The sequence below is a fragment of the Sparus aurata genome, chromosome 8, assembly GCF_900880675.1.
Source record: "Sparus aurata chromosome 8, fSpaAur1.1, whole genome shotgun sequence".
In the NCBI taxonomy this organism is placed as follows: domain Eukaryota; kingdom Metazoa; phylum Chordata; class Actinopteri; order Spariformes; family Sparidae; genus Sparus; species Sparus aurata.
The window spans coordinates 13,459,275-13,463,974 of NC_044194.1; the positions used below are offsets into that span (position 1 = coordinate 13,459,275).

Below are 4,700 nucleotides of genomic sequence, written 5' to 3' on the forward strand. Positions count from 1 at the left end.
ACTTGGACATGCAACACGTTCAGTAATACATTTTGAATAAACAGTGAACAGCGTTCCATGCAGCAGTAGGGGAGGGGCTTTAGTGCTCCGGCGTCATGGCTCTGCAGACTGAAGCTGGGCACAAACATGAATGGGGAAGCAGACCTAAACAAAATGGAGATTAGTGTGGTGCAAGAACTCGCTGCTGTAACACTTTGTTATGAGAAAAAAAACAAAAGGTTTTTTTTGCATATCGTTCAGCTAACGTCTTGACAATAGGGCAATAAGGTCATCTCTAGTGCCAAGCCTCTTACATGGCCAAAAACAATATTTAAAAAGAATTGTGTCTTAAGGCCCCAAAATTAGGTCAGTCAGAGGAAAATATCCATGCATAATTTTTTAAAGCTTTATCTATCTTAACATTCATGGAATCCCTCCTCTTTTAATCACATCAAACCTTTTTAGGCTGCAGATTCATCAAACGTCAAAACAATAAACTGCGCCTACTGTAAGGAGCTACCTCAGTGCCAAACCAAAGTCATTTAGATTGGTAGCCCTGGCCAGAGATTCAGACTACAGCTCATATCCAAGGCCAGCAGCAACCTAAATCAATAGTGAACCTGACGGTATTGCTATATATCATATTCAAGTGGTAGATAGCGCTGGGTGCCAGACAGAGTACAGGACCACACATCAAATAAATTCAGGGCAATTTGTCCCTGATGCACAAACTCTGTCTCCAGACTTAGCACCAGAAAAGGACAGAGAAAACAAAATGCCCACGTACAGAAGGATAACTCTTTATGCTGAAGCCCTCCACTGATTACTTTATTACTTTTTGACTTATCACTGGAATCTGTATCGAGTACAAATCCCACTCTGCGCTGAACATGACTGAAATGGACTGCGCAGTGAGACAACAGGAAGAAATGTCCTGAGGTGACATTGCCGCACCTAGAGAGGCCATAGAGCCGTACTACTGATCCACCTCTTGTTGTCAGTTATACAGATCAGGGTGATTGCATGCATAAAACATGAAGTCAGTCCACCACAGGTTCCCTCGCAGAACATTGTCTCCCCAAGCCTAACCTGTACCCGAGCCATTCCTGATCGATAAAGGCATCCACTCCTGTCCAGCCAATCTATTACAGTCAGTTCATCAAAACAGTCATCAACACATGAAGCTGGAAGGCTCTTCATTTACTGGCTTCCTGCTGTCTGACAAGCTGGGAACTGCACCCTGTGTCAGTTGACTACTGAAAGAAACCCCTCCAGTTTCTGGCTGCAGCTGAAATTCATGCTGAAGAGGGTTTAGAAGCGAATCTCCCCTTTCTGTGTAGCTCAGACATTTCACGAGTAGGGATGGTCGTCTAGTTGTGCATGGTGTGATGGTGCCGCCTGCCAGACAGATTCTTCACACTTTCTGGTGATGGTTAAAAGGAGAAACACACACTATCATGTGCAAAGCCACACAGAAACCCGATCCACAGATATAAAATCCTGTTTTGCTTCAAACTTCTAGAAATTAATTAACTGAGAGAAGAAAATGTGGTCAGTTGGCATAATTATAATTCAGATTGCAGTGGTATTGATGGTAGAAAATCTTTCTTTAAAAAGCGATCTAAGATTGTGATCGAGATAAAAAATTGTTTTGGACAATTAGTTGAAGAAAATGGATATTTGAAGATGTCACCTTGGGCTCTGGGAAATGCAATGGTTTTTCCGCCATTGATATAAGCTATCAATTCATTGATTGAGAAAATGTGGCAGGTTAATGGATAATGAAAGTCATCATGAGCTGTATACTTCATAACCGCCAACACTTTTCAAATGAGTCTCCCTTTTTATGACCCTTTCTCCAGCTGTGTACCCAGTTGGTAAAGTCTCTCTTTAATCGCTCGATTTCAGAGTGATACAGATCAAATAATTCTGCTACTGTTTTCTGTGAATTAAATTGGATTTCATTGAGAGGATATCTTTCTACTTTGTAATGTGGTATTTTTGATATTTATGATATCTTAATGTATCAAATTTGTTCTACTTTATTCTGCCAGTTTCATTTGTATCTTATTAGGAAATGTGTGTACTTTGTACTCTGTTATATGGATCAGCACAACTTTATACTTTAAGACTTTATACTTTGATGTGTAATTTTGTATCTTCTTGTCTTATGTAAAATGTATATGTATATCATAGATCTATACAGTGGACTTTGGTGGCTATTAGCTTGTTGACTTTTTGTAAGTGTGTTTATATCAGGAAATGTGACCTCACTAGATTCTCTGCTAATCGGCAGCAGAATATTTGAAGAAACAACTGCTGACAATTAAGCAACGATGAATCTGGTGAAGCAACATGCAAAACACATAGTTCACTCCTTGTTGTTTTTTTGATGTGATTGTTAATAAAATAGTGCCAGACATGGTGTGCGCTGGAATATTGATTTTTTTTGTGGTACACAAATTAAATTGGTGTCTCTCAGTTTCTGGTTGGGATAAGTTGAATGGTACCTGGCAAACCAACCAACAAGCAGAGGTGGGAAATATTAAATTCAGCTGCCCATTTCCCAGTAACAAAATTCAAAGTTTTTAAAAAATAGCAGATTTTCTCCATAATTAAGTAAAGCTGGCTATGTGGGCTGGATGGTCTGAACATCCCCAAGTTGTCTGTTAATGGCGTATAATCAAACCCCGCAGGAGCCCACACTGTTGCATTCTAACATCAGTAAGTAGTCTAAATAGTTGAATGTTTTCCAGTGGGTATAAATAACAAACCATTTAACCGTCAGACTGAGGAGACAATAATAGGGTGCCACTTATCCCCAGAAATCCACCATTTCTACTCGCTACTTTTTTCTTAAGTTTAGTATTGATTGGAACCCACATCCAGTCTCATTTCAGGCGTTTATTCGACAGTAGCCGGCAGTTTATGTGTTTGCCCGCCTCACATATGATCAACCTGTTTGCCCTCACCCCCCTTTAATCCTCTGAGGCCATAATCAATACCTCAATGGTAGACCTTTCTCCCTCTCCCTGCCACTCCACCTTGAGACGCGGTGTGAATTTAAAGGCCACAGCAGTGCGGCGAGGGAAATACCCGCTGGAAAGGAACACCCACACAAATGAATCAATCAGAGGCGTTTCGATCAAGAATTGAGCTGCGAGTAGCCCCCAACACATTAGTAGTCAGCCTGCCCATAATTCAACTACTTTACTTGCAGTCCATCAATCCTTACAAACAACATTTTGTCTTAGTCTGGACCGAATAACCTCAAAGTCAACCAACGGGTTACAGGTATTTGCCCTGATGCTCATGTCCGATTCTCCTTCCAACACTTGCTACAAACTAACACTGTTATTCTCAAAACATCTGCATCCCTCTTTGACCTTCAACCTGACTCGCCATGCTATCAGCTCTGTGAGGATGCACATAGGCACAAAGATGTCTTTTTTTAGCTCAATGTAAATGTCAGCTCACAATGGCAATGCTAACATGCTGATGTTTGGCAAGTGATGCTTACCATGTTCACCTATGTTAAGTGTGTTAGCATGCTCGCAATTGCTACTTAGCACCAATAAACAACAACTGAGACTGATGCCATTAGCAAGTTCTGCAATTTTCTGGTCATAAATCTAGGTTTGGACTCGGTCATGGCAGTAAAAATGCTAAAAGTGTTAAAAGATTCTTCATCTGGCAACATGGATGTCAGCAGCAAATTTCACTGCAATACATCTAATAATTGTCAGCCACCCCGGAGCTAAGCTGCTTGGCAGGCAGCGTCATTGGTTAAAAGTCTGGTCTTTCAGAATTTTATCATACTCATTTTCTGGTTTAGCAAGATTCAATTAACAAATTAACATCAGTATTGTTATTGTTGACAATGTGATTGTCAAAAGTAAAACGCTTGAAAAGTTAGGCTATAAATGAATTACATCACATCATCACCACTAATGTGTTACTAGCTACACCATACTACACACACTTTAGGCTACTACAAATTGATCAAGTGAGTGAGCGTTTCAGTACTTTACAACTAAAGTCTCTGTGTCCATCGTAACAATGTTAATTTCAACTTCTGAAGTCTCATTTGGCCACTTGTACTAACCGCTTTTTTAAAGACACATAAACAATTTCTAATTCAAATGTGGGATGTTACCTGACATATTTCATGTTGTGAGGATGTGAAAATCTCTTAAACTTGTGTTAACCACAGGCATTGACCGATAACTCCTTCAAAAACAAACAAAAACTCCTGTCTTTATTGGTGGACTTTTGCAAACTTTTCTAATCTAAACTTTCCAACTTGTAAATGTATCAATTAACAGAAAATGTGTATAAAGGTTGTGTAATTAGATGCTTAGTGGTGGTGCCGTTTAAGTCAATGCAACTGCGATGTCTTCTGGTTACGGCCTAACGTTTATGGCTTTTTACTAGCGATTTAGTTTACGCTTCGAAAAATCACAAAAGCGGTGTTCATCCGTGAGGATTATCTCTCTGAACAAAACGTGTAAATATCTCAAACTCGTGTTTGCCACAGAGATGACTTTCGTGATATTCTAAAATCCAATTTAAAAAAATCTCATGGGCTTTTTGCCGAGGGAACCAGGGCGATGCTAGCCTAAACAGAAAAAATCCTTAGACCACTGTTAAAAATCCTTAGACCGCTGTTAGCCGATTACTAAGATTAAGGTTTGTAATTTTGTTTGAAATAGCCTACATTT

The 4,700-nt window shown here is 39.7% G+C and overlaps 1 protein-coding gene across 3 annotated transcripts in view; it reads right to left on the reverse strand.

Moving 5' to 3' along the window:
- The window catches only part of syt7a (synaptotagmin VIIa), an 89,104-nt gene that overhangs the window by 82,548 nt on the left and 1,856 nt on the right, over nucleotides 1-4,700 (reverse strand). The gene's annotated exons all lie outside the window — the stretch shown is intronic.